Source organism: Pagrus major, chromosome 10 (genome assembly GCF_040436345.1).
Source record: "Pagrus major chromosome 10, Pma_NU_1.0".
In the NCBI taxonomy this organism is placed as follows: Eukaryota; Metazoa; Chordata; class Actinopteri; order Spariformes; family Sparidae; genus Pagrus; species Pagrus major.
This window is the reverse complement of record NC_133224.1, coordinates 16,870,473-16,882,562: the sequence shown is the minus strand read 5'-3', so window position 1 is coordinate 16,882,562 and position 12,090 is coordinate 16,870,473. Positions and strand designations below refer to the sequence as shown.

General features: G+C 40.9%; 1 long non-coding RNA gene across 8 annotated transcripts; it reads left to right on the top strand.

Annotated features, from left to right (window-relative positions):
• Positions 1 to 679: 679 nt before the first annotated feature.
• LOC141004145 (uncharacterized) lies at positions 680 to 6,912 on the top strand. Of its 8 annotated transcripts, none has more exons than XR_012179775.1 (8): positions 680 to 780; positions 1,101 to 1,166; positions 2,273 to 2,620; positions 2,817 to 2,949; positions 4,398 to 4,487; positions 4,584 to 5,038; positions 5,343 to 5,592; positions 5,692 to 6,912. It is a non-coding gene; the product is annotated as an uncharacterized lncRNA (long non-coding RNA). The 8 variants fall into 8 exon arrangements; XR_012179778.1 differs by lacking the exon at positions 680 to 780 and adding an exon at positions 1,275 to 1,334 and having other exon boundaries at positions 939 to 1,166; positions 2,533 to 2,620; positions 5,692 to 6,906; XR_012179774.1 differs by lacking the exon at positions 680 to 780 and having other exon boundaries at positions 938 to 1,166; positions 5,692 to 6,910.
• Positions 6,913 to 12,090: the final 5,178 nt, after the last annotated feature.

Sequence of the window (12,090 nt, the reverse complement as noted above, 5' to 3'; positions counted from 1 at the left end):
AAAACAATTGAAAAATATTTACCTACAAGGATGGGAAATTTTGATGGAGGGTGGACTGTGGGGGTCGAGTACGACCGGGGGAACGACCGTGCACCTCCTGTCCCCTTCAGGGGGCAGGCTCAGTTCCCTCAGCCTAACCCTATCTAATTTATTTTGAAAGTATGGTTTCACATAGACAGGACATGGAGCTCGGTGGGATGGTTATTTGGCCGGATTTCCCCCTCAGGGTCCTTGAACCTAGCATGCTTTGACTTATTACACCATTTTATTGCACTGGTTTTGTGTGCCTACCTGTTTTATTCGATAATTATTTGCATTCTTATTCATTAACCCTTTCTCATCTCAGGGGGGTGCAACCCACGCCATCCCCCACCCTACCGATCACAAATGAATAGAAAACCCCCCACTCCTATTACCCCTTTCCCCCTCCCTTTTTCTCTGTTTCCTCCACTTCAATCCGGCAATCATTTTACATGCCCCCACAGATGTAATGGCATCATCCCTCGATGGTGCAAGACATAACTTCCCGCTTACCACACGGGGGGACCTGGGTTCGCGTCCATCACTCAACCATGTATATAATCCTTACTGTATTTATATATTGCTCCTCCTGACCAGCACAAGGAGGAACACTCTTCCCAGAAAGACACACGGGTTCGAGTCCCACATCAACCTTCTGAGCACTCCTCCTTATGCTCACATTGACACACACCCACACATTATAGCTGAGTGGACGGGGCTTCGCTCTTCCCTGCTGCCCGTGCAAACAAACCTCCCCAGGTATCTTAACAACACTATTTCCTCTACCTAACCCTAACCCCGCTTCCATGGAAAGACTATTGCCCTAATTATTAACTCTGCCAAGGAGGTTATGTTTTTGCCAGCATTTGTTTGTTTGTCTGTCTGACTGTTAGCAAGATTACTCAAAAAGTTATGGATGGATTTTGGTGAAATTTTCAGGACTGGTAGGTTATGTCCCAAGAAACAATCCATTAAATTTTGGTGCATATCTGGATCCAGGGGAACTAAGCTGACTTGGTGGAGGTTTGTGCTTTGCCAGTAGTTCTAATTAATTTATGTGTCCCTTCTTTGTATTACAGGTTTCTGTCTTTCAGATGGAACACATGACCTCGACAGTGGACATCAAAGAAGAGCATGGTTCACCAGTGAGTACATATTCACACACACAAACACCAAATTTCTGAGTAAAGCAGTCATACTTAACACAGTATAAGATGATAAACCTTCAACTTAAATCCATTCATACTGTTCAGATTGAAGCTGGGTCAACATTTACTCCATGCGAGGAGGAGTCAGAGTGTGAGGGTGTTGAGGTAAAATGCCACACAAGCAATTTTAGTGACTTTAGTATTTAACATGCGCAAATTAAAATTGATGTGACATATACAGTAGTCCTTCAATATACAACAGAATGTGATTATATACTAAATCAAATGTCTGTCAGGCCTGGGCTAGGAAGGAGGACTCAGGAGCAGAATTAGGACAATTAGAGCAGGCTTTTATTGAGAAATTTGTTTTCTTCACTTGAACTCTTGAGCAAGGTGACAAACAAATAGGCTATAAAGCACAATATCTAATCTGCTGGCTAAAAAAAACAAGCAACAGCACTACAACAAAATGAGGCAAAACAACCTCAAAGAAAAAGGAATAAGGAAACCAAAAATCACTCCTGAGGAGGCAAATAAAAGGACTAAGAACTAAACTACTCTGGCTCACTGGCTATGAAAACTTATAACAAAAAATCACTCCAATCGGAGGAAGAAGAAAAGGCTATAAACATAAAACTACTCTCTCGACTGACTATGAAAAAGAATGAAACAAATGAGGCACTCCACCGGAGGCAAACAAATGGCTATAAACCAGACCTGGAATTCACTGAGAAAAATTACAAACAAAAAGTCACTCACTTAAGAGGATCAAGAACAGAAATACAAACTTTGACTCTTGGCGATATCAAGGCTGTGAATGAGGGCTGGGGTGCGTGACGAATACAACACTCTGGCACAGAACAAAGGGAGACGCAGACTATAAGACATCAGGTGATGGAACACAGGTGGAAACAATTAGGGATTAGGGGAGACGTCAGACTGGTGGCACATGAGGAAGGGCAAGTGACCTGAAACGAGAGGAGAGTTACTTTTTAAAATAAAACAGGAAGTTAACGAGACACAAAACCCAGGACAAGACATTCCTCACCATGGTGTGGCAATGTCCAAATTCTTAACAACTATATTCTGATTTACTGTGACAGGGTAGAGTCAGCCAGATTGCTGCAATAGTAGTTCATTGAAGGAGGAGGAGGCTAGCATTTCTAGCAGTTCAGAGGACTTGCCAACATTGGCACCACTGCCTGTGAGTGAAACACACAAATTTATACAATGTCTTTAGCACAACGATCATGGCTAGAAGTACTACAGATAAATAAATAATCCTTGTAGTGATTGTTATATAACAGTATTTTCTTTCTTTTCTCGCACATAACATGTCATTATCCACACTGGGAAAATGCAGAAGACTGACCTATCCGCCAGAGTTTGACAAGTTACTGCGACACCTGTTTGGGAAAGAACTGAAGTGCAAGGACATCAGATGCCAACGGGTAAGTTTTGTTGTTGTATGCTTTAACAACACTGTCTTGCTGCTTTTAAAATGTGTCTCTTCCATTTTATTTACTTTCCACTGTAAAAAAGAAAACTGCCCTCTGAGCTTCAAGGCCTTGGCAGGATTACCTTCAAAACAATGCACATGACAGTGTTTATTTTCCCCCTTTTGTTTGTCCACCTTTTGGATCAAAGAAGTGCTAAAGGAGTCTGCGGAGCTGGTTACAGCGGCAAAGGAGCTAAATCTGCCATTGGACAACATCCGTGGAAGGCTGAGGAAACTGTTTGTATTTGCCAGACTTCTACCAGAAGGACAGCTGGAATTGAGGTACGTTGGGGAAAAAAAATGGCATAGCGTAATGTAATAAGCTCACATTACCAATTTTACTTTAAATTGCAAGGTGTAACCCTAACCAGTCCCAATGTAGCATTCCTACTCATTGAAAATATTGCACAGAAATCACTACTGTAATTACAAGGATAACTCATATTCCAAAAGTGAAATCTTAGATGCTAACTCTAATTAAAAATGGGTGAATTTTGCTAATTAGCGATCAGCATTCCCAACAAGCGATCTTTCATGCCAAACTACTTCAAAAAAAAGAGACTTGAGTGACTATTGACAACACTCCCAGAATGCTTCTTGGTACACTATTGGGGAATGTAAACTCTTTCAGACATCAAAGGGTCACAGCCTTCAAAGGAGAATATAATAATCTCTCATTGTTCCATTGAGGCATTGGCAGCCATTCAAATAAAAGATGATGATAAAAGCTTTCGAAAACTGTAATCACAGGCCTGATGGGTTGCCCATTAAGTAATCAGAAAGTGACTGGTTTAGGATATAAATTCAGGAAGTGTCTTGTTCACTGTAGACAGGCCACCAGGATTCACTTCAGAAAACAGTAAGATGAAATGATACAGATAAAATCCCAATTAGTACTGCTTTCAATTTTTGGATTTTAATCGAAAACACAAATTACCGGGGTAAAATGAAAAGCAGTGATTGTTCCAATATTGGCATTATAGCCGCCAATGAAAGGACCCATATATTACAAAATATTGAATAGAAATCTCTAATGAATCCCAATATAGCATCTATTTCCCTTTACATTCCACATATTAATTATTAATGTTATAAAATATGGTATTTTCTCTATTTCAAGGACCGTGTTGGAATGTCTTTCTCACGACCCAATTTGCCACTTAGGGATGCAAGTACGAACTGTGAAGTGAATTTTGTGTTAAATGGTTTGCAACATGTAGCGTGTTGTTGGCTTTGCTGCATATGTACACGGTAGCACTGTTCACACAATTCACAAATGTATTTCCAGCAATCTTCAGATGAAGATGTAGATTCAGGACATTAAGGAGGGAGAGGAGGAGCTAGGCTCACAGTTGACTACACATGATATAATGCGCATGCACACACACGCAACCTTAATTATTTTTTTCTTTTTTAAAGTACTTTACTAAAAGTCTGAATAAAGCAGGAAGAGTAAACAGAAGATGTGTAACTATTGACTGTTTAAATATGTGAATTTTCTTTTTGTATTGCAAGGAGCCTGGTGAGGACAAAGAGCCTGTAAAGGGAGAGTGGACCGTCCAAGTGCCTGGTATGTAACATTCCCCAAATGCCGTTTTGCTTCCTAGTGATTCCAGAGATGGAGACATATTACAAAAGCCCATCCAGCTCCCTAACCCAGTCCAAAATGGGGATAGTAGTGTCTAATTTATTTGATTATTTTGTTACATGTAGTCTCTGCTTATAGTCAGATGCCACAAACAACGATGCAAAGAACCTGGGCAGCAAGAGTCCTTGGCAGGGTGGCTGCCCCGCAAATCCCAGACACCCTTCATTGCCTTGTAAGACCAACATGTTCTTCATTTTCTTGTTAAAGTGTGCTGCATTTTAGACTCATGACATCAGTTGAAACTTAAACACTCTACATTCTCTTCCAGCCCACTGGTGATGTGCCTCCACCTCACTACCCTACTGAAAGTCTACCTCAAGCACACATTGTGGTTGTAAGGACTGGGGTGAGGGTAATACACAACAGCGTTCATGACTGTAGAGTCATACCGCTAGCTCTACGTAAGTATGTAGGGAGCAACCTTCTATTCGAATATTAGAAAGAGTATGGCCTAGACCTGCTTTATATGGAAAATGCCCCAAGATGAATGAAGAACTTATGTTATGGTTTGGCACTATAAACATCAAATAGACTTAACAATGTCCTTAGACTTTACAGGCACCCTTGAGAGACAAGAGCAGTGAGGCGCTCGAGCGTGTGTATGGTTTACTGAGTGGGTATATTGCATGTATCAATGGCCACAGGAAGGGGGTCATCACCAACCTTGCGGTGGAGGAGTTTGCCCAGGCAGAGGAGGATGAGTTGGAACGGAGGATAACTCGAGTAAGAGGATGCACCAAATTACAGCACATAGTGTAGAGTACTTCCCTTTCCACATATTGAATGTCAACTGTCAATGAATTCCAATATATCCTCTAAATTCCTTTATATTCCATGCATGGGTCACAATTTGCTATGCTTCCAAATACAGCATGAAAGTGCTCTACTTTCCACATAATGAATGAAAACTGCTAATTAATCCAAACTTAGCCTCTAACTTCCTTTACATTCCGGATATGGGCAATGATTTGCTATTATTCCACATTTCCACTACATGTCGGCGCTTGCTTGCTTGTTTCCTTCACAGGTTAAAGACCACAAAACCAAAGAGAGCTTTGGTCATGCCCTGATTCCACTTACGAAGAGATAGTACATGTGGTTTTACCGACTAATGTACAACCTACACAACTACCTAAGCGGCAACTCTGAACTGGTATTTTCCAACAACAACGGTGGCCCATATCATGAAATACTCACCGCTTTTCAGAACTGCTGGGAGTCATTTGGCCTTCCAGGGAGGCCAACGCTCTCCCTGCTTCGCAGCAGCATCAGCACGTGTAAGACATTTTCATTATTGTCAGATATTAATGACAAGCGTGCACAATTGTAATTATGCACAACTATTAATGTATTTGTAATCATTCCATTTTCTGTAGGTTGGGCGACGTTTGGAGGAGAGGAAGAAGGGAAACATCCACAGGCTGATGTGCCACTCAACAGCCACAGTAGAGAAATTCTATGAGGCTGACCTGGGCTTTGGCGAAGCTTTCCAGACGCGTGAAGACACAGCCAATCGCGCTTGCAAAGACAAACAAAAACAGGTGCAAGATCTACACCAACACGCAGGGTGAGAGCACAGAAAGAGTTGACAAGGACAACAGTGTTTCCATGACTTAAGAGGGAGCAGACAAGGGCAAGAAATGTGTTGCGAAGGAGACAGGACACAAGGAGGGCACAATGCAGTGTGACAGTGAAGCAGGAACAAGCAAGAACATAACACAGGGCAAAGGAAAGAAAATGACAAAGAGACTTATACGAGACAGTGGCAGCAGCGAAAGCTCAGAAGGAGGCAGCAGCCAAAAGCAAAAAGATGATGACAAAGAGGCTTAGAAAAGACAGAGACAATGACCCCGAGAGACCAGCTGACAATGTGGTAGAGGTTGGCTCATCTTCAGAGGAAGAGGAGGATGTAACAAAGACAACAGGGGCACCAGTTCGGGAAGATGCTGTAAGAAAGACAGTGAAACCGCACAAGGCCAAGAAACGTCCCAAGCTGTCTTGCACCCCAGTGAAGTCTACTGGGAAACATAACGAGGCCAAAAAAATTACCAGGCTTTCCTGCTCCCGAGTGAAGTCTCCTAGGACGAGAAACAAAAGCCCAAGAGCAAAGTACATTTACCTCCAAAAGAAGGTGAATGACTCTCCTCTCAAGAAACTCATCAGCCCTAGACGGCTTTGCCCACAAATGTGCCAGGTAGTGGTAAGGCAGTTGGATACCAAGGCTTTGACCTGAAGAGGCAGAGAGCAGTAAGAGCTAGAAAAGGTCTTTATCTCCAGGAACTTCAGGGGGCACCTTCTGGATCTCCTCCTTGGTCTGCTGCCTGTGCTGCGACGCCTTCTGGACCTCTTTAAGGAACTTTAAAAATGAAAGGACAAAAAAAAATGTCAACAGTTCAATTGTTGCAGTGATTGTACAAAAAAAACCCTGAAAATCACAACAGTTTTTGTTAAAGATTGTATTTGAGTTTTATTTTAATACATTTTTAAAAGATTAATAATTATTTTAGTTAAAAATGTAAAGACGTTATTTTACTTTAAATTAATTCAAAACCTTTTTTTCTATTAATAATTTTCATATGTTCAAATAAAGACTTCTGGAAAGTCAGTGTTTGACAGAAGTATTTCTTCTACAGGGATTAGCTGAAAGCATTGATAACCATTCCAAAATGTGTATTTTTATTTTCTAAACTGCAGTATCACCACAAAACATACTCTCGACTGGACCTTTTCTTTATGCTGAAGCACCATCTTTCCTCTGTGGTTTCCTGGGATATAGGATCCATCCTTATATCGGACCACTCACCAGTCTATCTTCAGCTATCTATCCCCCACCAAACAAGAACTGGAAGTTTAACTCTTCACTTCTTACAAATGTTGAAGCTTGTAACATAACAATAAGACTATGGCTTGACCAATACAGGCAAGATAATGCAGCTTCCCCTGTCACCTCTGTGGTAATATAGGATGCAGCCAAAGCCGTGATTAGAGGGCAGTTGATGTCATACACATCTGCAAGAAAGAAAAATATTACCAAACAAACTGAACTACTACAAAGGAGCTTGTCAACTTGGAGACACTTCAGTCACCCACAGATGAAAACTTGAAGCTTAATGACGTCAGAAACCATCTCAACCTTACTTAAACCGAACATATAAAAAAACTCCTGTTCTTTACTAAACAGCAATATCATGAGTATGTAAATAAACCTAGCAGGCTCTTAGCGTACCAGCTCAAAAAAGAAAGCACCGACCGCATACGCAATGCAAAAGGACAGCTAAAATATGACTTGCAGTCAATAGTCTTCTTTTATAGATTTTTATAAGCAATTATACTCATCTGAAAACCCCTCTATGATTGACATTAACATGTTTTTAGAAAATGTATCTCTCCTCTCCATCTCTGAAGAAGATTAACAACACCTGAACTCTCCATTCACCTCAAAAGAAGTTCTACAGGCAATTATGTCTCTGTCTTCTGGGAAAACTCCAGGATTAGATGGATACTGTGCAGAGTTCTATAAGACCTTTTGGCCACAGATTGAACCTCTCCTTATGCCTATGGTTACATATTTCTTTGAAAATGGGACCCTTCCCGAATCAATGAAGACAGCTGTCATATCATTGATACATAAAAAAGATAAAGACATTGCAGAATGTACATCATTCGGTCCAATTTCGTTACTACCAGTTGATTTTAAGATTATTTCTAAATTAATTGCACATAGACTAGAAGACATTCTTCCTCAGCTAATTAACCCCGACCAGGCAGGTTTTGTATAGGCATGATATGCGACATAATATTTGAAGGCTGTTAGACATAGTGTACCACTCGACCCTTTGCAACCAACCAGCTATGATAATATCCCTTGATGCAGAAAAAGTGTTTGATAGGGTCGAGTGGTCATACTTACTTCGGGTTTTGGAGAAGTTTAATTTTGGCGATAGATGTATCAGTTGGGTCAAAGCAATGTACAGTAATCCACAAGCTCAAATATGTGTTAATGGTGCTGTCTCAGAAAAATTTAACTTAAGCAGAGGCTGTCGACAGGGATGTCCCCTATGCCCGTTTTTATTTAATTTAGCGATCGAACCCCTTGCTGAAGTCATAAGGACAAGTGAAGAAATTTCCGGTATTCAGTTTGGGACAACAGATAATAGAATATCATATGCCGATGATATCATTCCGTACCTTGCCGATCCAGAGAGATCAGTCCCAGTAGTTAGATGTTATTGACAAGTTTGGAATATAGTTCACGCGAGTCTCCCTCACAGCGTTTGCACTACGGAAGCCGCACCAGACAAGATCAACGAGACTCGCGATAGATACACACCGGTATTTACATCCTGCTGTGAGTTTCAAAGTTTCAAATCACTAGTGCAGGCAGATCCCTCTTGTGTTTGTGTCAAGTTTCTTTAAGTTTTGCCATGCAATTTCCCCACTTCAAAAAGGGATGGAGTCATCTACTCAGAGGTTTAACTGGAATTCACTTAATGACCAGGCAGCTGTTCCTTTTCTTCCTTTTTTTTTCCTTTTTTTTTTCCAAGTGCCATTAGCCATCAGGCATTAGGTGAAAAACCTTTCAAACATAGAACACACAAAAAGAAAACATGTTTAAATTCTGTACATAATGCCAATGATATTTCAAATGACTAATAGGAAAGTATACAAAAGACCAGAAAAATACCTAAATAAATAAATATTGTGAAACCCAAAACTGTTTATATTACATTGCAAATTAAGTGCAAATAAAGTTACCCACAGCTGTCAATTGTTTTAGCATGTTGTCAGGTAAGTATGAATTTCACTTCTTTTTAATATTTATTGTTAGTCTTTTTATTTTTTAATGCATTTTAACAAATTGTCTCAATTTCAATTGTATTTTAACATGAATTACTTTTCAACCTTAATCACATTTTATGGTCAAATTTTAATAAATAAAGTGAAATTAGTCTTTACACAAGTATGAAATGCTCAAATCATGCTATACTTAAATTGCTTTTGTGATTAACACAACCCAATCAATTTTCATTTAATAATTTACCAAGTTTCAAGATCAAAGTGAAACCCTCAGATGTGCTCAATACATAAGTACCAGTTAATCTTTACATTCTATGTATGGTACATTCTCAACACATTTCATTAGACTCAGGACGTTAACAAACAATCAGCACACGTGGGCATTAAGTGTTTAATAAGCCACGCGTTACTGGGCAACCAACCCCGTGGCTAAGCTAGCGCTAACACAAACAATCAGCAATTGAACCTCCGTAGCAAGAGTCTCTGTTCACTCGTCTTACCGGCTGCCTCTCTGGTGTTTGTAGAAGCTCTCTTCTGCATGGGCTCACTGCAGGGTTCAGGCGACGAGAGAACTGTCTCCTTCCCTGTCACTGTTTGCGTGTGATTGATTGATGATGATCTGCACCTGCGATGATGTGCGCCGTTTTTTATGGTCCGGCCAGCAACTGTGCAATGGTTCCTCCTTCCGTCTTTTTGTAGTTCTTTTGCAGTTTTTTTGTAGTTCTTTTTAATTATCACTCATCATTATCACAAGTTGATCCCCCGCCCCCCTCCCCCTTACCTCTTCTGACACACACAACCTGTGTGACTCTCAGCAGCAAGTTGACGTGACAATGAGGGCGCCCCAGCGCCCACTCCACTAACTTGACATGGAAATGAGGTAGTCTAGAAAACTGGCAAGTTTTGTTTTGTCTTTTTTTTTTTTTGAGGGCGCTCGTGCGCCCTCACATAGATTGCGCCCTTGGCGGTCGCCCACATTGTCCATAGCAAAAACCGGCCCTGGTCTCGGACGCCATCAACACTCTTCACATAGATTATTGCTGTTGGAGGGTACCCCCGCGGGTCTCCAGCTGCACTTTGAGGAATAAGAAACTACACCGGACTTCTCATCAGCATGAGGGTGAGTCGATAATGACTGAATTTCGTTCTAGAGTGAACTATTCCTTTAAGGCCTGGCTAGATGTTAGAATTTCTTTATTAGCTCTTTTATCCTCTAACCCGGACTTGCCATCCTCAATCGGAAAGTCCTTGCTTACAAAATGGAAAGATCATGGTTTACACAATTTTAAAGACATATTCAATGAAGGCCGCCTTAAGTCATTTCCTTAATTAAGGTCGGAGTTTAAAATCCCTAAACAAGACTTTAATAAATATTTACAAATTTGTCACCTAGTTACTACTCTAGAAAGATCTGGACGGTTGTGTTTGGGGCTAACAAGTCTGGAAGAAATTTTGAATAGTGCTACTTCGTTGAAGGGAAAATCTCTTTGATTTACAATACTCTGCTAGACCATCATAGTTCTTCCTATACGCCACTTAGAAATATATAGCAAAAAAGTTCTGGGATGCAACCTAAGTAGAGATCAATGGGACGCTATATGTCATAATGTATTTACATCACTGTTCTGTAATAAAATAATTGAACAGAATTATAAGTTAATGTACAGAATGTACCTTACCCCAGTTCGTTTAAACAAGATATATCCTAATTCTTCCTCTAAATGCCATCGTTGTAAAATATGTATAGGATCTGTCATTCACGTTTTCTGGGAGTGTAGACTAGGCCTGGGCGATAAACCGAAAATTTACCGATACCGAAATTTACGACGATAACCGACGTCATTTTGCCCCTGTCGGTATATTCGGTGTTTAAAAAAAAAAAGGAAAAGTCGTTTTTGTCTTGTTTGGCTGTGTGTGTCGGTAGGCTACCGGTATGTTCATGTCCCTTCAAGACGCTCGGCTGTACTAGTATACAGCGCTTGTAGTCACGTGACTCCATCCAGTCTGTTACAAGAAGGGAAAGAGACGTGAGACGGAGAAAATGGAGCACGCGGGGTCAAAAGATAAGGCGGCTGCTGCTGCGGCTGCTGTCGAATCTCTTTATAAGAGACTGTATTTTTAATACTTTGTGTTTGAAGGAAATTTAAGTTATTTTATACTTTGAACATGGATTAAAGTTCTCCGTCGCTATGACGGATTTCGGTCATTCAAACTTCACAGAGGCGACTTGTGAGATCAAAGCAGATCAGAGAGCTGTTGGCTGATTTTTATTGACAGATTGTCACACTCTACAGCCAATGGTGTCGTTAACAGCGTGAGCGCGCCTGACCAATGACAGTGTAGTGACCCACACAGGGCGGGATCTCAGCATGGAGCGGTGCTAAAGTTTAGCTGCTTAGCTAGCAAGGACTCGTCGCGCTGCTACGTTATCAGCTGAGTTTAGTCAGCACGTGAGAACCCGTCTGACACGGAGAGTCTCCTGTTGTGTGCTACATGTGTGAAATAACAACTGTAGTCTGGACTTTGTCTGCAGTGTATCTGTGTAAACAGCTTCATTCAGCGTCTCTCCCTCCCCTCTGGCACCGTGAGTTACCATGGTTACAGGAACGCCCTGAAACTTTATAATGATCAATAAGAAGCTTTTGGTTAGTTTGACTGTACAAATACTTACTTATCGTTCATCTATCGTTATCGAGGTGAGTTGCTCAATATATCGTGATATTGATTTGAGGCCATATCGCCCAGCCCTAGTGTAGACAAATAAAACGCTTCTGGTCAGAGGTACGTGATCTGACTGTTAAGGTCCTCCAAATCCCACTGGACATCTCTCCAATACGGTACCTCTTCGGAACAGAATTGGACAAGACACTAGACCCCATTTCAGCCAAACAGATTAGCATAATATCATACATAGCAAAGAAATGTATTCTGCTGTACTGGAACAAACAACAACCTCCAACCTTTGATTTGTTTATAAG